Here is a 23907-nt window from a genome sequence, read left to right on the forward strand (position 1 = left end):
AGTTCAATCTCTGGGATTGCATCAGCTCTAAGTGGGGAAAACCATGTAAAAGATCAAAACGTGCACGTGGAGACGACAAGGACTGAGGAAGGTCATTTGCAAATGGACTAAAGGCAGGCATGACTTTCCCTCTTGAGGCCCCTCTAGGGGCTCTGTGTTCACCCCTGACCTAGCTTTGAATCCGCCTTTGATCCTTGATCAGGACTCTGAATTCCTTTTCCTGCTTGTTTTGTATCCAGGAGGAAAGATTTGTGACGCAGCTTTTAAGGCTACTGCTGGGCCTCGTTCCATAAACATGACTGTTCCCTGTGGAGTAGGATTTTCAGCACCCCTGCCTTTCTTATGCAATTCCCTTTAGGGCAGATATTCCCTAGAAGGCCCACAGCCTCCTCCCTGGCTTGGCCTGATGGATCCCGGGTGAGCTCTACTTTGCCAGGATAAGGGACCATAATCTTGGTCAGTGAGTGACCTCACACTGTCCCTTGCTGTCCAAGGTGACTTCTGAGCCCATGTCATTCTGTGGTCCATGGTCTTGGACAATCTTCCAGTTTACACACTAAGTGTTGTTGTTACCAACTCGTCCAAATGGGGCAACTGGGCCCGAGACCTTAAAGTGTGTTGGCCTTGGGTGGTTGTGATTTTTTCCTCAATCGTGTGCTGTGGTTACATTACCACCACCTGCTGGGGTGGGAACACTGTTTGGAGCTTTGAAAGATGAGGCAGGACAGGGGTGTGGGGGGCTCCAGCAGGGAATGCCATGGAACTGATGATCCATGGACGTGCATGAGCACAGTCTTACCAATTAAAATACTGAAATGCTTCCCATCTGGTGGTGGTGTGGTGATCATTTCAATATACACTCAAACATTGAATCATTACATTGTACCCCTGAAACTAATATAATTTTGTATGTCAACTTTACCTCAATAAAAAAAAAACACAACAGACAAAACAATTTTAATATTATAAATGAGTTCAGTGAATCCCTGAAAGTGCCCCATTCCCATATGGAAGTTACAAGAAGCAGAGAGGATGAAGTAAATGGAAGAAAGTTGTATAAAACACTATTCAAATTAAAATCGTTTAAGTTGCTATCAGCTCCTTGTGGCAAAGTTCTATGAGCACTGATCTTCTTTCACATTTTTCCGGGAAAAGCATATTTTCAGATCCAACCCATAATAGTTTCATCATTTCCTCTAATAAGACAATTTCAACTTAATAAATAAAACCAAAGGTATCCCTTATGTATGAATAAAATTAGTGAACTCTACAGAGAAAAGAGCATATTTGCACAATCTCAATAATGGAAACAGAAGAACTGAATGATGGTAAAGTCTCATTCAAGCTTATCTTTGAAAGCCAGTAAGACCAGGCTGTCTTTTCAAGGATGTGTGTAGAGCTGTCAGCCTTGAAAGATAGAAATAGTGGCCTCCTCTGGAGCAAAGAGCAGGCTTGCTTACTACCCAGTATAATACAAATAACACACCCCCAAGGCAATGTTTAGCAGACATCCTGCCCGTTATCAAAGATTTGAGTTCCTTAGGCTCTGAGATCTTGCAACCCTCTGCATGTCACCTGCCCCACACTGTATCACACTGTAGGAAGTGAGATTCAGTGAACTGGTGCAAATGCTGATACTCTGGCCACTGCTATTGCTGTGTCATTAAGTTCTTTGTCTCTGACCCATGGGTATCGTGTCTTTTGCCATCATCTATAAGACCATGGTAGGCTGACATTAGCTAGCAGGTAAGGTAAAATATCAGACCTTTCACAGTTCCCGTCAAGCCCTTAAAGTAACTAGTAGTCTTAGGAACAGAGAGCTATCCAGAACAATATGCATGGATGGTCTTCATAGAAGACTTCATGCAACCAAAACTAATAAGTCTCCCTGATCTCTTTTATTTCTACCCCAATTAGAAGGAAAGGCACCAAGCTATTACAGAACTAGGGATTATGAAAGCCACCTGGAGACCTAGTGACCAGAAACTTCCCATGGGGAGCAAAGACAGATGGGCATATTTCCAAAATGGACCCATATGCCTCCCTATCATCCAAAAGACAGTACATTATCTTAATTTATGATGATTTGAGTCATTAAAATCTTGTGATGGGCCAAAGATAGATTTCTAAGAGGAGTGAGGCACATGGCAGTTGTAAGCAGAGTAATACATTTGGTGAAAATCATACGCTGAACTAAACTTAGTGTTCTAATCAATTATAAGCTACAACAAATTTAATTAGGTCAATTAAATGATATTTAATGGTATCCTTAATTATTACTCTGCAATAATGAACAAGAAACTCAGGTAGATAACTATAATTGGTCTTACTTTGAAACATGATAGTCAGGACTATTTGAGATAAGCTGGAGAGAAGGAAGGGTAGAAATAGATAAAAGTTAGCTGCTCTGAAGCCACTCTCAAGACCCCTGGATCTACATGTACCCCAGGAGATCGAGGCAGACGGCTGTGTACCTAGATCCTCCTGCACTGTGGTTCTCAGGGATGTCACAGGGCTGAAACAGCTTCCTGAATCGTGTTTACACGTCCATGTGTACAATACCTCTGACCATGGGGATGAACCACCATTCAATCATCCCTTACACCCCTCTAATTAACAATTAGATTTCAAAATCACTGTATCATTACATTATCATTTATTCCTCAAACCGGTGGGATGCGGAGCTAAAAGAAAATCAAATTTCAATGGCTTCTTTTCTTTGAAGGACTCGGATGTTCTTTCACACTTGGAATCCGGATTAGAAGATAAATCCATCAAATCAATGGAAAAAAACTTAAGAAATAGACAGAGGGATATTTCATACATATATACACAGTTTGCACTTTGGCAAAAATAGAGTTATATTTTAAAAAATTAGAAATTTTTGAAATTTTATAGATATTAAATACTTTGTTCTGCTTATACTCCCTTTTGTTTACCAAATGAAACTCATTCTTTAATGGGCATTTCTAGCATTCAGTGCTAGTAACACCAGCTTTTTTAAATTCTTATATTTTCCAGGTCAAAGAACAAGAGCAGAGGTCATCAAAAGGTCAAGTCTAATCTACCTACAGATGTGGCAGGCTTAGCTATGGATGTTCAAGCCAGACATTGCCAGGAGAACCACATCTCTTCACCCATAGGTGAGTTTTTACTAGTAATCACAGAGACTTAATGATATCAAAGGAAATTCTTTATTAAGAACTAAAGTTATAGATTCCTATCTTGGGTTCATTACTTTGAATTTTTGAAGCAAATCATATATATAGATTGGACCATGTTCAATTCTATGATCTTTAGAAGATGCAACCTACAGCTGAAGAGAAATAGATACAACATCAATATCTTATCCTCTCTGAAGGCCAACTGAGAGCCCCTGGAGTCAGAAGTTTTCAAGACAAGAAAAATTCATCCTCCTGAACAGAAAGAGTAGAGGCTATTCAAAGATACAACTTTAAATTTTTAACATGACTTGTTAGAATGTGATGGAGCGAGCATAATATGTTCTAAGTTTCATAATTTTTCTCCAGAATACTGAGATGGATGAGCTTGAAGTCCAGTTTCCCCATAAATGTCATTATTCAGTGATAAAATTAATTTCCCTATAAAATAATTCCCATAAAAATGTTAAAAATGTATCATAGTCTCTGACTAAAAGGAAAGGAAGCAAATTGAGCAATTGAATACCAGTTTAATAAATTCCATACAAGGATCTTATTGCAGCATTATGTATAATAGTGAAACTGGATGTAATCCTGTTTCTATCAAAGAAGATATAAACAGATCATGGTATACCTATTCTTTGGAATACCTCTAAAACTTCTAAAAAAGTAAGTTAGAGTGATGTGTACTGATAAGGAGAGAGGTCTATGATATATGGTTTGGGAAACAGCAAATTGCAAAACGATGTCGTTATGTAATTTGTGTTTAAAAAAAAAACTTTGTGTATATATAAATTCATAGGAAATTTCCAGAAGAATAAGCCGCAACCTCTTAACAATAGTTCATTCTGAGTAGGGGAGTGAGTTTGCAGAGAAGGAAGGTTTCACTTTACTCTACATAGATCAGTATAATTTGACTTTTATTACAGTGTGTATTTGTTTCATAATTAGAAAAATGAGTGATATGACCGTTTGGTGCAGGGCAACAGTATTATGTTCACCAGTCTCTGTTCTCTATGTTACTGCACAGCATGGACTGTAGGAGAAAGCCCAGAGGAGCAATGAAGACAAAGAAGACATGACACCTGCAAAAAGTCAGTGGAGTATTTCTACATAAGAAACATTCCAGGTGAGTTACAGTCAGTATCTTCCACTGCTCCAGCTCTCGCAATGAACCTAGAACCTGCCCAGGGTAAGCCGGAAGACCACACCCCGCTAGTCCACTCCCTGCCCGGAGCCGGTTTGTGCAGGGTGACTGCCATCAAGCAGACAATGGACTCAGGATGCAGTGTGTGCCTTTGGGGAGGCTGGCAGAGAGGCACAAAGTGGAACACCAGCTAAGTGCACACACCTGAGAGGCGGAATTCCAGGTGGAGACTCAAAATGTACTAAGAAACTGTGTGAAGTGAAGGAAGCTACTCGACCTCTCTGATCCTCAGTGTCCCCTCCTGTAAAATGGGGATCACAGGCCTACTTCATAGAGCTGTTGGGGAAGATACATAAAAGTTCCTGTGACAGGCAGTGTCCACATTATTAACAAAGTCATATTCGACTTCCAAATAATTGATGAAAAGTATAATGTTAATGAAACCAAAGACGAGCTACCCAGCTTCAGAAGCAGCACCAGCAGCATGAGAATGAGAGGAACTCCAAGTAAGCAGGGTTCTTCACAGCTCCACTGGAGAGGACGAACACGGGGTACACCAGGTACACTGTTGTACAGTGACTCGTGTAGTGAGGGTGGGTCCCTAAAGACACTGTGAAATACAGTTACACACAGTGGCTCCTAGGAAACAATTACAAAGCAATCAACGCAGCAGTTAGGAATGGGCAATAGGCGAGCAGAGGAGGGTCAGAGCCACAAAATCTGACAGAAAACACTGAACCACGAGCTCCCAGCTCTGTCAACGGCTGCAGTAGTTGCACCAGGAGATCAAACGTCTGAGACAGCCATTGTGGGGACTGCTGGGAGCACAGTGGTCACTGCAGCCACACCCCAACAGCAGTTGCATCGGAGCACACAGACCCAGAGACTTTCCTCTCCATTAATCCTTGTTTTAAGATGATGAATATCCTCATGTTACAATGTCTCCTTCCAACACTTGTGGACGAGTGTCATCAGAACCCCCTGAAGAGGGGACAGGCCAGAGTAGGATGGAACACTGGGGGCTGGGGGAGCTGCGCTGCACTTGACCACACGGACTATCACCCGGGTCTATTGAACACGAGAGAAGAACCCGAGGATGTGGTCTAAAGAGAATTCCCCATCTTGCCACATTCAGAGACACTGCAGAGTTTCTCACCCGTTCTTTACAAAAATGTTAAAGAATTCGTGTCGTTAATCATAAAGAGGCAAATTCTTGACATAATTACAGAGTCCAGTTTCCAGGAGCAGATTTTTCAGTTGTTTTGATAATATCCCACATTCAGGAATCAGAAATGTAACCTATTGGGGTGTGTAATATAAACAAGGACTTTTTTTCATGTAGATCAACACCCAGATTTTTAGAGAGGACATAAATCGTGAAAGCTGCTAATCATTCCTCTACAGGTTTCAATAAGACTTTTAAGTTAATTTACCAATCTCAGGAAAAGAGAACTTGGCAATTCAAATTTTTTGTTTCTGCATTCAAGCGTACAGTACAGCCAACAGAATGAGCATAAAAAAAATTAACAAGAAGTTCTTGCTTGCATTTCATCTTTTTCAAATAAGCAGGATATTTTATGTTCTGTTCCTTTCACTACTCTAATCAATTTTTAAAGAATACGGTACATCTGACTATCCCTAGGCGTGTTTATCCAGGAACCTTGCCAGAATCCAAAACGGAATTGTTAATGCTGATGAGTTTCAAATGCTGCACAAGTGCTGTCTACCTTGAACATCCCTTACCCAAAGCTGGACCACTGTTCTCTTCCTGAGGGATCAGAGTCTCCAGCCGTGTCCCTGAGAGACTGGTCACTCAGGCCTCAGCTGAGATTAGGTGATCAATCTAAAGGGAAAAATTGTTAAGCTATTATCATCTTAAGGATGTTGTTTCGGAGTCCTCTGCACTGGAATGTGTTGGTGAAAATGACCTAATAGATACTTGCCTGAGAATGAGGTTGTTCCCCTCTGCTCTTAATGGATCCTGGGGAAACCAGTGATTAACCTCACAGATGTCTCAACTTCCACATCTGTGAAAAAGGCAAGAAACAGCCAATGTTACCAAGCTGAAAAGCTCTTAAGTTGTGCTTGCAAGAGGGACCACAAGGGCAAATGTCTCCCAAAAGCTGATGAAATGATGGCACTTTGGCTGGAGAAGACAGAGGGCAGCAGGCAAAGTGGAAAGTTTCTGGGATGTCAAACCAGTTCCTATAAGCAGTTTAGAGAAGCACTTGAACCTGGACTAGGTAGGAGGCTATGAAAAGACCCACAGGCACACAGGTGGGAGGAGGATTCAAGCAATAGGGGGAGGCCGTGGGGAAGAGGTGCGAGTCAGGTTTCAATTTTGGACAAAACCAGTTGCATGCTGCAGGCCAGCAGTTGCCATGCAGCTGCCATGCCTTCCTAACTCTCTGGTCCCCCTCGTCTCGTCACATCCCTCCAAGACTCAGTCAACGTGGAGCGGGTGCAGGACCAGAGTCCACAGCCAACGGCGGTTTGGCCCTCGACAAAGCTCACACCGCCCTGCTCCTACCCCCAGGCCTAGGCACCGCCCCATGCCCAGAGCATCCTGAGAGTTGTAGTCCTGCAGCCCTACAGGTTGCCAGCTAGGAGCAGTTAAGAGACGAAAGCTCCTAGCATGCACAGTTTGTGGCCCCCACTCTCGCCTTGTTCCTCCGGCCCTGGGCCCCACCCCTCTGCTTCTCCACCCCACCCTCTACCCCACCTCTTCTCTATACCACGCCTACTCTCCATGCCCTGCCCACCAGAGTTTTCATAGTGTGGTTGGGCTGCATCCATTAAGGCTGGTACTCAGGTAGGGGTGGGGCTCACCAGCCTGGTTATTGCTGAGGATGCTTGCAGCCCTGGTGGAAGCACCCTGGCCAGTATTTGAAATGTAAATTCAATATCTAAAATGGAAATACCGGGTGCCAGGCATCCTGGAATTTGCCTTTTCAAGGCCACCTGTCCTATCATCCCCTCCATCCCTCCAGGCTGCCATGATCCTCCCTCTGAACCCCATGGTCAGTGTCGCTGCAGAGATCCTCCCTTTGGACCCTGCCTGCCTGAAGGGCCCATACCTTGATCAGACGTCTTAGAACGACTGCCCTTAGCCATGTCATAAAAAGGAGAAAACATCATATTTGACAACCCCAATTCCTGCATTATACAGACAGGAAACTCAGGTGCACTTGTAAGTGACCCTTAAGCCACTTCATGGGACCACACGCATGCCCCTTCTCCCATACTGCACACAGGCTTGTTCACTGGATTTCCTTATCCCAGTGTGGACCTCTTGGCCTCATTAACACAGGCAACAACACTGAAACTTCCCATTGGTCCTTCCCACAATGTTAGGCAAGTTTGTGCAGGAAGGTAATATACAATTTCTGCTCTACTATAGGGCTGGCTTCTTGGGAACTAGTTTTAATATCCCTGTTTAAATATACCCTCAGAATCACAAAATAATTAAGCAAAATAATTTGTTGTTGTGGGGGTTATGGTGGTAATTCTCTGAAGTCGTTTTTCCATTTAGCTTTTCTGATTGACTCCAAATACTACAGCACCACACGCTTCTCAGTTGCGTGGATGCACATCTCCACTTCTTTGCAGGGAGGACGCACAACAGCAGAATACCCGTGGCCTGACTTTCTGGAGCATCAGTATTACTACAAGATTTGGAAAAACCAAAGTTAGGTCATTTCCAAGGTAAAGAATTAAAAACTTAAAACTAAGATGAGGTGGGAAAATCACATGCCATTAATAATTGTCAGTAATCTGTGCCTGAAATGTCAGACTTTCTCTGAGAAAGAACTTGGAGACCATATTTCCCATTGTTTTAAATAGGAAAAATTAGAAATCATAGTAAATCTATCGAAAAACTCTAGCAATTTCCTCACTCACATTATGGCACCTAGACATAAGTTCCGAACATCAGGTGTTCCTCATTTTTTTCCTCATTCAACCCAGTCCCACAGGTCTTGAGTGCATGCTGTGAACACGGCATTGTGCTAGGTGTCAAGGCCTTGGTAAGCATTGTGGTGGGGGTGGACCTTGCTGGAAAAAGCATCATAAAACCTCAAAGCCATGCCACTTACCAAATTGAGGCAAAAATGGAAAGACCTAGGGGCCAACGCAAGGATGAGGGCATTAATAGACACTTGGAAGTATTAAAATCCATCTAATGGTGTCATAAGTGAATGTGTTCCACTTTAAAACAAAACACTGCTGTTATTCTTAGATATTGAGTTAGTATCTTTGTGCAAATATGCAGGATTTAAAATGGTTATTGATTTGTAACATGTGTACAGAAATATATGCAGAAGTCATCCACGTAAATCTCAAAGAATTATTACAAAGTGAACACACTTGTGTGACCAACAACTAGCACCAGCTTCACTCAGGTCCCAGCAATCCCTTTCTCCCTCCTTCCTCCCCAAAGGTAACTGATATCTTACCAGCAAACACTGTATATCGAGTTTGTCTTCTTATACAAGTGTTTTATCACAGAACAATTTAAACAATATACAAAATAAACAAAATAGCATGGTAGGCCTGTCACCCAGCTTCAACAACTACTAATCATCTGCCATTTTGGTTTCATCCACACTCCATCCCATTTCCACCTCACTTTATTATTCTTTTAGTACTTTGTGTGTGGGGGGGGGAGTAAGACGTACAACAGTGAAAGGCACAAATCTCAACCGTACAGTTTTGGCAAATAAACATGCCCATATAGCTTTCATCTCTTTAAGAATAGAATATTTCCATCACCCCCAGAAAACTCCTTCCTGTTCCTTCCCAGGCAATTTTTTCGTTCCCCCGAGGCAACCCTTGTTCTGGTTTTTTCAGCATAGATTCATCTTGGCTGAAATCATCCCACGTGTATTGTTTTCTGTCCAGCTTGTCTCCCTCTGCACGAGGTTGATGAGTGTCTTTCAGCATGTGTGTGTCAGCGTTTGCTCTTCAGCAGGGCTGAGGGCGATCTGCTCTGTGGTTCCCCTGCAGTGCGCTCATCTTCCTCCTGGGGACATGCAGGTCATCTCCTGTGAACAGTCTTGTACAAACTTTTTTGGTATGCTGTTTAATTTCTTTATTAGCATTTAAGTTACACACCTTTGCACTTTTTAGTGGTTGGTCCAGATTACAATATGCATCTTTAACATATCACAGCCTACCTAGACTTAATAGTTCACCAATTTAATCAATGTAAATATGGAAGCCTTGCTACAGAACAGTTCCATCTACCTCTGTCTGTCCTTTGTGCTATTGCTGTCATAAATTTTACAACTACCCATGTTATAAATCCCACAATACAGTGTTATAATTTTTGCTTTAAATAGTCATAGGTCTTTTAGAGAAATTAAGATAAAAAAGTTAAGTATTTGGAAGGAAATGCTTTGAGACTCTGCAAATGTACTGTCTCTTCTTTAAGTTTCATCCACAGTTTTTGCATTCACCGGTCAGTCTTTTCCACAGTAATTATTACTGTGGTGTTCTAGTGGCGATTTTCTATTTCATGCTGTCCAGCCGCATTTATTATTTGGAATTCTGGGAGGAAGATTCCCTGCCCTCCCTCTCCCTTTCTTCCTCCTTTCTTTCTCTCTTTTTCTCATTCTTTTTTTCCCCTTTTTCCTTTCTTCCTTTCCTTCCTTTCTTATTTAATCTTTTTTATATCAGTATAGCCTCGTGGATATTTATTTTGTTCTCTGGGTAATAATCCAATGCTACCATTATTTATTTTGTTGCTCACAGTTTTCCAGCTTGAGCCATTGGGAAGTCTTTCAGATTGATTCCTTTTGACACGTCCCATCATTTTCTGTGTTTTTTTTTTAATTGACTTTCTTACTTTCTGGCACTACAAGATGATCCAGGCTCATCTTGTATTTTCCATCTCCAGCCCTAGAATTAGCCATTTCTCCAAGAAAACCTGGTTCTTTTTATTTGAGAATGATATTTAGAAAACAAGATCTGGGAGCGAGGTGTGCTTATTAATACTAGAGTGTCACTGCTTCTAGACCCTCTCAGCAGAGTTTGGAAATGTATGTATGAATATAAACTCAGGTATACACATCTATCTACCAATCTATCAATCTATCTATCAATCTATCTATTTAGTAGACATATTAAAAGTGACATGGATTCATACTGATACTTCCAACTCCAATCGAGCACCACAGAGTTTATTCTAGCATTCTCCTTTTGTTTATTTGTAATTTCTTTCACCAACAGTGAGAAACTTAACTCCAATTACCTATAATATATTTACTAATGTGTCAACTACTTTCAGAATTGCTAATCCATACCCTTATGAAAAACAAATTCACCACCTAGAGTACAGTGTTTGGGTCCAGTACTTTAGTTTTACAGTATCCCATCAAAACACTGTCTTCCAAAGTTACATAGGTCGGGACATTTCATCCCCACCCCTTCAGTGTGGTTTTGTCACATGCTTGTAATACAGTGGGATTCATTTTTCACTGCATTCTATCTGGGTTCCCCAGCATTCTGATTGATTTTTAAAATTTGCAGAGTAAAATTCACTCTTTTCGGTGTACAGTTCTATGGGTTTTGACTTCATGGTAATGTATCCATGTCCACAGTACTATACAGAGTTGTTTTTTTCACCTCCAAAATTCTCTCATGCTATCCCTTTGTATTCAACCCCTTCCCCTACTCCATCCCTTGGCAACCACTGATCATTTTCCATCCTTGTAATTCAACCTTTCTAGAAAGTCATATAAATGGAATCATATACTGTACAGCCTTTTGAATCGGGCTTCCTTCACTTAGAGAAATGTATCCAAGATCCATCTATGTTGTTGTGTGAATCAAGTGTTTATCCTGGGGCTGGCCCCATGGCTTAGTGGTTGAGTGCGTGTGCTTTGCTACTGGCAGGCCAGGTTCAGATTCAGGGCACACACCAATGCACTGTTTCTCCTGCCATGCTGAGGCCACGTCCCACATACAACAACTAGATGGGTGTGCAACTATGACATACAACTATCTACTGGGGTTTTGGGGGGAAAAGGAGGACGATTGGCAATGGATGTTAGCTCAGAGCCGGTCTTCCTCAGCAAAAAGAGGAGGATTGGCATGGATGTTAGCTCAGGGCTTATTTTCCTCACAAAAAAAAAAAAAAGAGTTTATCCTTTTTATTGCCAAGTAGTATTCTAATGTCCCAGTGTCCACAGTTTCTTTCCCCATTCACCTGATGAAGGACATTTAGTTTATTTCCAGCTTGTGGCAATTATGAATAAAATGGCTATCAATATTCACACAAAGATTTTTGTTTAAACATTAGTTTTCAATTTGCTTCAGTAAATACCTAGGAGTGGGATATCTGAGTCATATAATAAGTGTATGTTTAACTTTATAAGAACCTGCTCATCTGTTTTCTGAATGCAACTATCATGTTGCATTCCCAGTTCTAATTGCTCCTACTCCTCACCAGCATGTGGTATTTGCAATTTTATTTTTTATTTCAGCCAGCAAATAGTTGTGTGGTATCTTATTGTGGCTTCTGTTTCCATTTTGAAAGTGAGTTCTGCTAAACATAGAATCCTGTGTTGACTTTTGGGTTTTCTTTCTGCACTTGAAAGATGTAATTTCGTTGTTGAGTTGTTTCTTTTGTTTTTGATAATATATCATCCATCATTCACATTATTTCTCCCTGTATGTAATGTCTTCCCCTGTATATCTATATTTCCCTGACTGCTTTCAAGATTTTCTTTTTATCTTTGGAATTTAGTAGCTTGACTATCATGTACCTAAGTAGGGTTTTATTTTATATTTTATTTTGTGGGTTTGCTGACTTTCTTGGATCTAAAATTTTAGATTTTCCACCAAATTTTTGAAATTTTATGCTATTACTTATTGATTTGCATTTCTGCCTCATTTAATTTTTCTGTCTCTCTCCTCTCTGCTTGGGACTCAATCATCTCACAGGTCATAAGGCTCTCTTCACTTTTCTTCAAGATTTTTACATTCTTTTCTTCAGACTGGATAATTTCTATTGCTCTATCTTCATGTTTCTTCTACTGTTTCTAATCTACTGGTAAACTCAAAAGTATTTTTTTATTTCATCTTCTTATTTGGTTCTTTTTTGTAATTTCCACTTCTCTGCTGAGTTTCCACGTCTGTTCATTCATTATGGGAATATTTTTCTTTACCACCATGATCATCTTTAGAATACCTGCTTTCTTATCCTTGTCTGCTAATTGCAACACCTTGGGGATAGTTTCTACTGCCTGCTTTTGGTCATATATGGATTATATTTTCCTATCTCTTCAAATCTCATGAGTCTTTTAAATTATGTACTGGAAATCATGAAAGATAGTTATAGAGACTCTGGATTCTATTGTATTCCTTTGAAGAGTGTTGTTATTTTTCTAGCAGGGAGTTAACTTGGCTGGACTAAAACTCCAATCCTATCTCATTTACAGTGGACATAGCTGAAATCCTCATTCAGTTCTTTCATCTTCCAACTGCTGTTTTTACACTAGGCCCTCTGTGGCCTACACTGCATGTGTGTTGTTCAAAGATCTGCCAATTTGGTGTGTGTGTGGGGGGGAGACTTACATGCATATTTTGAGATTTTCCTCTTTGTGGTTCCCTCCATTCCAGAATTTCTCCCCGAACTTTCCAGCTACTCTGTCAGCCCCAAAATATATCCTCTAACATTACAAGTAAGACTGTAGTTTTTCCACAGTCTGGGCCAAGTACAGATTTCGGAATGCTTTGAGGCAAAAGACTCAAGCTTGCAAATAGCTCCTGGTGCAATTCCCATCATTTAAGGGAAGACTCCCTCTCAGTTCTGCTTGTTTTTGGAAGTGATTTATACCTACACACATATACACATTTATTGTATCTGTATTAGATATAGATACATGAGTCTGTATAAGTATATATAATGATTTACGCAAATTTTATCATTGTTATCTGTGAGAGTGTTAATTCAACAAGCTACTCCACCATTACTGGAAGCCAGACCTCTGTTTTGTTCCTTTCTTGGATTTTATATAAATGGAATTATAAAATATATAGCCTTTTGAATATAATTTCTTTTATACAGCATTATGGTTGTGATATTCATCCATGCTATTGCATGTAGCTAGTGTTTGTTCATTTGTTGAAAATAATTAATTTTTAATGGTCATAAAATATGCATAACATAAAATTGTAACCATTTTTAAGTGTACAGTTCAGCGACATTCAATACATTCACATAATTGTGTAGCCATAACCTCCAACCATCCACAGAACTATTTTCACCTTGCATTGAAACTTTGTGCCCATTAAGCAACAACTCCCTGTTATCCCTCCCTCTTGCCCACCATTCTCTTTTCCATCCCTATAAATTTGACTACTTTAAGTACCTTATATGTGTGGAATCATATAGTATTTTTCCTTTTGTGACTGGCTTTATTTCACTTAGCATAAAGTCCACAAGGTTCATCCATGTCATAACATGTGTCAGAATTCCTTCCTTTTTAAGGGTGAATAGTATTCCACGATGTGTATACACCACATTTTTTTTTGTGAATTCATCCGTTGATGGACACCTGGCTTGCTTCCAGCTTCTGCTTATTTTGAATAATGCTGTGAAGAACACAGGAGTATATATACATCTTTATACTTCTGCGTTCAGTTCTTTTGGGTGTATTCCCATAAATGGTGTTCTCAGATTCATTTTCTCACATGTAGGAGGGTTCTGCACACCTCCAACAAGCAATTCTTGGAATATCATCTGGTCGCTAGATAATTCAACTCAATTTGATGCTGTCAACCCAGAGATACATCAGATTCCACAGGTTGAGGGCTCAGTCCCATAAGTCTGCACACCCACCTAACCTCACCTCAACTTCAGATGCCAGTTACAAGCCCAAGTTTTACCTGTACTTCTGACTGACTGGCTATAAACCAGAGGTTCCCACAACCTCCTCCTTGGGTTTGATTAATTTGCTAGAGTGGCTCACAAAACTCAGAAAAACATTTACTAGATCACCAGTTTATTATAAAACGATATAATTGTGAGAAGGGGCACAGATCTTTCATGTCATATCCAGATGCACCACTCTCCAAGCACTCCTTGTCATTGCCAACCTGGAAGCTCTCTGAACCGCCTTCTACTGGGATTTTTATGGAGGCTCCCTCACATAGGCATGATCAATTATTAACTCAGTTTCCAGCCACTCTCCTCTCTCTGGAGGATAAGGGGTAGTGCTAAAAATTCCAAGCTTCTAATCAGGGTTTGGTCTTTCTGGTGACCAACCCCCATCCAGGAGCCATTTAGGAACTCACCCAGAGTTGCCTCAATAGAACAAAAGATTCTCCTAGTATTCTTATCACTGGGTAAATTACAAGGGTTTTAGGAACTCTGTGCCAAGAACTGGAGGCAGAGGCCAATAAATATATTTTTTATTATTTCAGAACCCATAATTGGAATTTCTAGATCATATAGTATTTCTATTTTTAATTTTTGAATGAACTGCCATACTGTTTTCCACAGTTTTATATTCTCACCATCAGAGCACAAGGGTTCCAATTTCTCAACATCCTTGCCAACACTTGTTATTTTCTGATTTTGTGATGGTAATTATCTTAATGGGTGTGAAGAGGTATCTCATTGTGGTTTTATTTTGCATTTTCCTGATACTTAGTGATGTTGAGCATCTTTTCATGTGTTTCCTGGTCATTTTATATCTTCTTGGAGAAATGTCTATTCAATTTCAATTTGCATTTTTAAATTGGGTTGCTTTTTTATTTTTGAGTTGTAGGAGTTATTTATTCTAGATATTAATTCCTTATGAGATATGTGATTCGCAAATATTTTCAACCATTCCATGGTTTCCCTTTTTACTCTGTTGATAGTATCTTCTGATACAGAAAACTTTTGCATTTTGATGAAGTTCAATTTGTTATTTTTTTTGTTACTTATGTCTTTGGTGTCATATTAAAGGAATCATTGTCGGCAATGACATTTGGACCCAAATTTTGGAACCGAAAACACAGGTTTTACCCTGTGTTTTCTTCTAAGGATTTTATAACTTCAAGTCTAACATTTATATCTTTGATCCATTTTGAGTTAATTTTTGTATATGGTGTAAGATAAGGGTCCAACTCATTCTTTTGTATGTGGGTGTCCAATTATCCAGCACCATTTGGTACAAACTTATCCTTTCTCCAATGAATGGTCTTTGCACCCTTGTCAAAAATCATTTGACCATATATGCAAAGGTTTATTTCAGGGCTCTCTATACTATTTCCTTAGTATATTGTGTGTAGTTATGCCAGTACCACACTGTTTTGATTACTTTGTAGTAAGTTTTGAAATCAGAAAGGGTGAGTTCTCTAACTTTGTTCTTCTTTTTCTAGATTGTTTTAGAGATTTAGGGTCCCTTGAGAGTCCATATGAATTTTAGGATAGATTTTTCTATTTTTGCAAAAAATCATTGGAATTTTTACCTCCTTGAGTAAGTCGATTCTTAAGTATTTTATTCTTTTTGATGTTATTGTAAATAAAAATGTAAAGTTTGTAAATTTCCTTTTCAGATTATTTATTATTAATGTATAGAAGAACAAGTAATTTTTGCATGTGGATTTTGTGTCTCATTACTCTGCAGAATTTATTAGTTTTTACAATGTTTTTGTGGAATTTTTAGGGATTTCAACATATAAGATATTATGTGTAAACAAATATAATATTTCTTCTTCCTTTCCAATTTGGATGCTCTTTCTTTTTATTGCCTAATTGCTTTCGCTAGAACGTCTAATACCATGTTGAAAAGTGGTGGTGAAAGTGGGCCTTCTTGCCTTTTTCCTGATGTTAGAGGAAAAGCTTTCAGTCTTTCACCGTTGAATATGATGTTCTCTGTGGATTTCTATATATGGCTTTTATTTTGTTGAAGTAGCTTCCTTTTACTCTGAGGGTTTTCTAGTGTTTTTAACATGAAAGCATGTTTAGTTTCGTCAAACGCTTTTTCTGCATCCATCGAGACGATCATGTGTTTTTTTCCTTCATTCTGTTAATGTGGTTTATTACGTGGATTCATTTTCATATATTGAAACATCCTTGCATTCCAGAAATTAATCCAACTTAAAAATGATTTATATCCTTTTAATATGCTGCTGGATTTGGTTTGTTAGTATTTATTATTTATAATGATACTATTTATAATATTTATTATTGAGGATTTTTGTATCAATATTTGTCAAAGATATTGACCTGTAGTTTTCTTTTCTCTTAGTGTCTTTGGCTTTGATATCAGGGTAGTGCTAACCACATAGGATGACTTTAGAAGTATTCTCTCCTCTTCAACTTTTGAGCGAGTTTGAAAAGAATTGGTGTTAGTTAATTGAAAAAAAGTCTTTGGGCCCAGGAATAAATTCAGCATAAAATAAATACAAATAAATATTTTTTAAAAATGTGAAAAAGTTTTTTTACTAAAAAAATTAAAAATGAAGCAAGTACATCACTTATCACTTTATTTCTAAAAAGTTTTTTTAACCTACTAGTAAGCATGAACAAATTGTTAGAATTAAAATGACTCGTGTTAATTTTCTTCATTGTAAATTTTCTGACATAATTATATGATGCCGTCATGTATGACATCTTTTATGAAAAAAATGGTCATTTTTTGTAGTATTTGAGAATATTATGAATTTTCCCAGTGGTCTCTGACAAAACTCTGATATGCAAAGTTATCTTTTCAACATATATGTCTTTACCAAATTAACAAACTCTGTCAGGTGCTAATTAATCAACTACTTTTCATATGATTCAGGTTCTCCATCACCGACTTCCTTAACCATCAGGAAATTCTACAACTTCTGCAAAATTAACAATTTTACCTTACACTCTATTTATCTCATGTGGTTTAAAACATCCAAAAATCATTGATAAACTGACCCTGCCCAAACTAAACCATGGTGAATTATAAAAGATGGTCTCTGTTAAGTGGAGAGGGATTTCAGGTTGAACTTAATTTTATAAATGGTCAATTTATTACGGTGTATTGTCCTGTTATGTATTTTATTTCTTTTTTAAAGAAATGATAGTTGAGGGCACTTAGATAATAAGAAGTTGAGAAAATAAGGAACTCATATACTCTGTAAGCTTCAAATGTTTTCAAGCATAAGATACAATAAGAACTAAAAGTAAGAAATGGCAGAGGAAATAGAGATAAGGGGATGAAATTGCAAAACTGAATCTATAATAATATCTCAATGGCTAGCGTTGTGGTGCCAAGAAAGTGGTGAAGTCAAAGAATTCATAAAGATGATAATAAACACACTACAAAGGAAAGAAACTGAAATTTTTATAGAGAGGATTTTTACAATGATATGACAGATAGAGAACAGAGAAGAGAAGTTGGAGTGAGAGACTATCTGCTTCTTAAATTATTTCCACTGTAGAGAACAAAAAACCAATTTGCTGAAATCTTTATTCCCCTCTATGACCCTATCTTTACCTGCAAAATCTCAGCCCTGAATCGATGTCAGAGTCGAGATTTTCCATCTCTGGGGAACAGAGCAATTAAGCTCATCTGAAACCTCAAGTGCCCAACCTGTGAAATATGGCCGACCATCCATTCTCACAGAGGAGCCAACTGGAGGTAGGATTTTTGGTTCTGAATTCAGCTAAACATCTTCAAAGAATTGTACCTGGTCTTCCTTATCCAGGGCTATCAGTGAAGTGCTGGCTGACTTTCAGAGAAGAGCAATTCACAGTCAGCTGGGACATTTTCTGTTGAGCTCTCTAGAGAAGGATGTGAGGCTTGTCAGTAAGAGATGATTTCTATGAGAGTTATATTTTTTTATTTTATTCAGAGGTTTATAAAGAAATTTACATGATAAGTATTATTATCAAGAAAAATGGTTGTGTATTCCTTGGTCATTTAAGCAAAATCTTCCTCTCAGAGCCTGCCCATAGACAAAGCCAAGATTTAATCTGCAAGAGTCTGCCAGGCACTCTGTTGTCCATGGGAATCCCTCAAGTTGGCAGCCTGTTCCCTTGTGTCCTGTGCTGGTGTTCAATCTTCCATCTCTTCAGGGTACCACTAGACAGAGGCCTATCAGATCCTCAAGGGACTTGACATTTGAGAAATGTACTTTTCATTATCTTTAGACTTCTACACTTTTCAAAAAACTCTCAGCATGTCCAGTAATTGTGCAGCAGTATACCCAACAGTAAGGTTCTCACCATTGAAAGTTGAAACAAATAAATTTTGAAAAGGAAAAAGTGATCTTTGCAATTTTGTACAGATTAACACTGTAAGTAATACACTTTATATATTACCAATTTTGAGATTATTTGTATTTAAAAATACTGCTTCAAAACCTTAAATCATTGTAAGTGGTAGAGTCTGATATCTGCTTTGGCTGAACCATTGTATACAATGTCAGCCATAATTCCTCTATTCCAATATAATCTTATATGTGGGTGTTAATGGTTAGTTCTTATAGATTGTTTGAACACATGCATATCACAAAATACAAGTGGCCATTTAAAATTAAAATGTTCACCAAATACAAGATTATCTGATACCCAAAAAAAGAAAACATTACTATAACATTAAGGCTACAACTGTGAAAAAGGAAGCCAAGATACACTCAAGTCAAGCTTTTGCTCAAAAGTTAATTGGCTCCTCTTTGAAACTTTATCATGTTTATTATGTAAGCAAGATACTTTCAGAGACTAGAATATAGAAAGTGCTTATTGGTAAGTTAACATTGTGATCATTTATTTTGTAAATGTTAATATGAGAGATGTAATTCATTTTCTACTATATTCAGATTTTCAAGTTCTGCTAAATCTAAGGCCACATTACTGGCAAGTTGGGATACCTCTAGTCATATGAAAAACATGAATCCTACACGGAAGCATATAAACTCTCTATTCATCAGGATCTAAATTCTAAAACATTCTAAGCTTTTGGAAGAAACCAATCGTATTCCAAATTTACAGTAAGGCTGCATGTGCCATACAAGATCCTATAGGAAGAGAAATCCAGATTTTAAATAGAGGAGATTGTGCACAAAAATAAAGTACCTTTTCAAGTCTGAAAGGGGATTTCAAGAAAGAAGGGATTCTCAGAACATGTGGGAAGTGGTAAATAACTTAGCAAGGGCTCTCTAAAGGAAAACATATTGTGGACAAAAGAGCTTCACATGCAGAGAGCTAAAATGGCATCTCTGGAATCCTAACACTGAAACAGATGCAGAACTACTTTTTCCTAAAATTTAAAATGCATCTTATCCTCCAAACAAATACCACCTCCCTGCCTTGTGGCTTACCTGGGCATGGTGACGTGTTGGAATCATTTTTCTAATTCATTGGCTCTTAAACTTGATGGGCTCCAGAAGCACCTGGAGGCCTTGTTGAAACCCAGACTGTTGGGCCCCACCTCAGAGTTTCCAGTTTAGCAGGTCTGCAGCAGCACCTGAGAATTTGCATTTCTACCCAGTTCCCAGGTGATGCTGATGCTGTTGGTCCAGGGACCCCACTTTGAGAACCACAGCCTAATTTAGACCCTATATATGGTTACCAAATCAATTATTTCATCCTTTGGCTGCCATTTTTCCTTTATCACATCAAAACCTTAGCTCCGAATCTCCTCATCTAGGAATGGGAATACTTGGAGAGTTTAACAGCTGGTCCTCTCTTCCGGCTCAGTTCTCCCTCTTCCTCTCAATACTACATTCTCTTACCAGGTAATTGTTCCTTAAACATCAGTGCATCATAGATCTTCCTTGCTCAAAAACTCATGTCTCTTATGCTGAGCACAAGACATTTTAAATTCTCTACTTGCCTCATAAGGTCTTTAATAGCCTTACTTTAATAGCAAAATGCAGACACCCTGTTCCCTACTCTGCCTGCTATAAAGGAGTATGTGAGGATTACATAAGATACAGTCAGTTCTTGTTATGCACAGTGTGACATTCTATAAAGTCACTGGAAACACTGAATCAGTGAATATGACCCACTGCTCCTACAGGAAATGCAGTGTTAGGTTCCTGCAAGCCTTAGTCACATTTTCTTCAACTGATCAATACATAGCCTTGTTCTCTGTGTGTTTCTCTTTAAAGTCACCTTATTTAATATATAGTTGATATATTAACATTGAACTTAGACCAACAGCACTGTACCTCGTGTCTCAAAGAAGCTTGTTGAACACACATACTTTCTCCATAAAGGCATGTCACAGCCTCTTGCCCTGAGGAACACCAGGGAGCATTGCAGCACTACACACGGGGGACATATTAAACAGCCAAGTCACCAACACAGGCACAAAAAGATAGCAAATGAGGCACTAAATGGACTGCAAGAAGGACACTTGTTTACAGTATGGGCTGAAACAACAGGGCAGAGCGTCACCTTGTTCCCCTCAACTGGGAACATGTACTTCAAGTGAATCAAATATTTCACCACTTTGCACTTATCTGCAAATGGACAAGAAAGCCCTGTGAGTGTTGATTTGGGGGCTGCCAGTACATTTTAGCTAGTAGGCAATTGTGCAGACACGGAATCCACAAATAATGAGGATCAACTATATTATGAAAACATCTTTTCAAAACCAGAGTATCGTTCAGATATAAGAGCAATAATGATAACACAACAGCCAACACGTTAATGCCTACTATGCGCCAGGAGCTCTTCTAAACACTTTACATAAGTTAATGCATTTAAATCTCACTAAAACCCTATGAGACAGGAGTTCTCAGTAGCCCCATTTTATAGATGAGGAAACTAAGGCTCAGAGACTAAATACTGTGCACAAGTTCCCCAGTTAAAAGTGGGATCACTGGGATTAGTGTCCAGACAAACTGGTCCAAAGCTCACAGCCTCAACCACTATGGTAGGAACGTGAGCGAATTTTCTACCACTCCCCAAAAAACCCCTTCTGCTCCAGCCAGTGTTGTCTCCCACATACTTATTCACTCATGAAACATTTTCTGAGTGCCCCCAAGGTATCAGGTACTGTGTTTAGATACTGGAGGGACAAATAGAATGTCAACGCAAATAATCCATAAAAAATCTATACAACCTAATTGAGGTGAGTTTATTATGAGTCAACCTTTGATGACCATATAGCCCGGGAGAATCTTTTCACAAAGAAATGGTGCACTCCAAATAAGTGGGGTGTACAGAGTGGTTATATACCATCAAAGAGCATGTACCACATGTGATTGCAATGTCTCTTTTACAATAGCCACGACATTGACCTGTTGGCACCTGGATTGATGAACACTGTGGGTATCAGATGTGCTGTCTCCATGGGCGTGGCTGTTGTCTCAAGTTGGGTTGTCACAGGATGAGCACAGCAATCAAATCCTAGCCTAGGGAGAAATGTTTATCCTTAAGGAAATGTCAATGTGGTGAAGTTGCATTTACATCTTAAGGGCATTGCTTTTGTCTTTGGGACACGTTAATTGCTTAAAGCGGATATCTGGATGAACAGAAGCTACAGGCCCCTTTTGGGGAAAAAAAAACAAGGTCAGGCCCAATTAGTTTTACACCAAATGGCTTCCTCATATGCTCCAATATATCCTATTGCTTGCCATTTATTTATCGTTTTCCCCCTTTTGATCTATAATCTTTTGATAGAAAACATTGATGATCAAAATATTGTCCCTTGGTGCCAGGGTGCTTGCCTTCTTCCCTGGGTTTATCATGTCCCTGGGTGCCAGGCTTTTTTTTTATCTCATCTATTTGTCTAGTTGTCCACGTTGTGGGGAGTTAGTCGGATATTGTGGACAAGCAAAGAGGTATATATATATATAAAAATAGAGAAAGTATTTCATGGGTTTTGGATAATTTTAGGTTGTTGCACAAACATTGCATATGCACCTTTTTAAAAATACTATAGCCCCTTATGTACATTGTGCACAATTATAGAACAAGTACGGTAGCAATGATAATAATTTAACATTTTTTTAAAAGATTAGTTTACAATGAGATTTTAGGCATAGTCCTTATCAGAAAAGGATATTTGTCCAAGGTTATAAGATTGATTGGCCATCTCAAGTCGCCGAGCCATCATTACTCTATTTTGCATGACAGTCTTACAGCACTGAGTAAAGAAAACAACAATCAGTTTGAATATTATGATTAGTACAAGAATTCCAAGATGTAATAGAAATAGGACTTGCAATCCAGATCGAAAAAGGGAACCAATACCAGAAGGGAGCTCATGGTGCTCAGGGCAAGCTACCCCAGGAGGCACCACTCTGGTATGTGGATTATTTCGAGCTGAAGACAATAAGGACTCAGAGAACTCAGGAAGAATATTTGAATTTCCCCTCCCAAACTGCCTAAAGAATTTAAAACAAAAGATCTGTTTCAAGAAGGAGTTATTATCATGATGGCTGTAAAGATAATGTAGGATAGAGGTTACAATAGGAAAGGCACCAAGTCTCTTTTATCAAAAACTCTATCTCTCCCTGACCACATTATCTATAGATGACCCTGAGAAGAGTTGTCAGGCAAACATTTGCATTTCTATCTCCATGTGAGTTGTCTTCTTACCCTCTGAGGTCCCAGACCACTACCCATCCCCAACACCTTCCTCACCTTTAGCTGCAATACTTAAGCGGACAGCTTAGACAGAGGGACGAGTTGCTCATTTCTGAGTTTCTCCCATGTATACATGTTATTAAACTTGGTTTTATTTTCTCCTGCTAACCTGTCTGGTTAATTATTTGGCCAGCCATAAGAACCTTAAAGAAAATGGCAGAGGGAGATTCTCTCTCTCTCCCGACAGTTTTGGCGCCCAATGTGGGGCCACACTGGCTGGCAAATTGCCTTCTCTGGCTGGAAGAACTGCCTTCTCCCTGGACTATTGCAGATGATGAGATACGGGAATGCCTGATGAAAGCAGGCAGAAGGTAAGACTTCTTACCACGTCAGCCACCAGGAATCTCTATCTGTGGAGTCTGGTGGAAGGAAGCGGTGAGAATTTTTTTCTCTTTCTAAATTTAGATTGGCAGGAGAAAATATTTGGGAAACTAGTTTCTTGTGCTTTTAGTGACGTTGGTAAATTTGGTAGAGTACTCTTGGTTTTGATCTTGATCACTTTTCCTCCCAGAGATAGTCTCTGTTTTTCTCTTTTGTGTCTGTCTTTTGTATCATGTGTGATAAGAAGGAAATACCTTAGGGTAGAACGCAGGCATAGGCCCTATAAGCCTGCTCTCCGGGCCGTCCCCACAGACTGGTGAGTTTGCAAGTCTCACCAGACTGGCGTCTATTAAGACAAACTTTGCTGTGGGTTAATATGCACATGAAGCGAAGGCCATTGCCAAGGACATCTTGGAAGCCAAAATGGCCTCAAATTTGGTGGGCACGAGTCGAGCAGTTAAGAGCCATTAGGGTGCTTGCCACTTTCAGAAGACTCCCATGACAGGATAAGTTGGGTCACGGAATGGGGTAGATGATTCAGGTCCCCCGCCAACTCCAAGAAAATGTCCGTGCAACGGCAAGGTACTCTGTAAAGCACACAGTCCCTAACCCCATGGCACTTCCCCCCCCAGGTATTATTCTGGCTCCAAGAGACCTAAGGAGTGGCTAAAGCTGTCATTGTGCACATAAGAAAAAAACCGGAT

General features: G+C 39.2%; 1 long non-coding RNA gene across 3 annotated transcripts in view; it reads left to right on the forward strand.

Annotated features, from left to right (window-relative positions):
• The first annotated feature begins 39 nt into the window (after positions 1–39).
• LOC131399219 (uncharacterized) overlaps positions 40–23907 on the forward strand; it is a 50827-nt gene continuing 26959 nt past the window's right edge. Inside the window, exons 1-5 of one of the 3 annotated variants that reach the window (XR_009217084.1) lie at positions 40–417; positions 3022–3143; positions 4192–4290; positions 7299–7498; positions 7841–8041. This is a non-coding gene — a long non-coding RNA (uncharacterized LOC131399219). Of the gene's footprint in view, positions 418–3021; positions 3144–4191; positions 4291–7298; positions 7499–7840; positions 8042–23907 lie in introns of those variants that run through there. The other 2 variants (XR_009217083.1, XR_009217082.1) reach the window with 2 other exon arrangements.

The sequence above is a fragment of the Diceros bicornis genome, chromosome 37, assembly GCF_020826845.1.
Source record: "Diceros bicornis minor isolate mBicDic1 chromosome 37, mDicBic1.mat.cur, whole genome shotgun sequence".
Classification (NCBI taxonomy): Eukaryota; Metazoa; Chordata; class Mammalia; order Perissodactyla; family Rhinocerotidae; genus Diceros; species Diceros bicornis.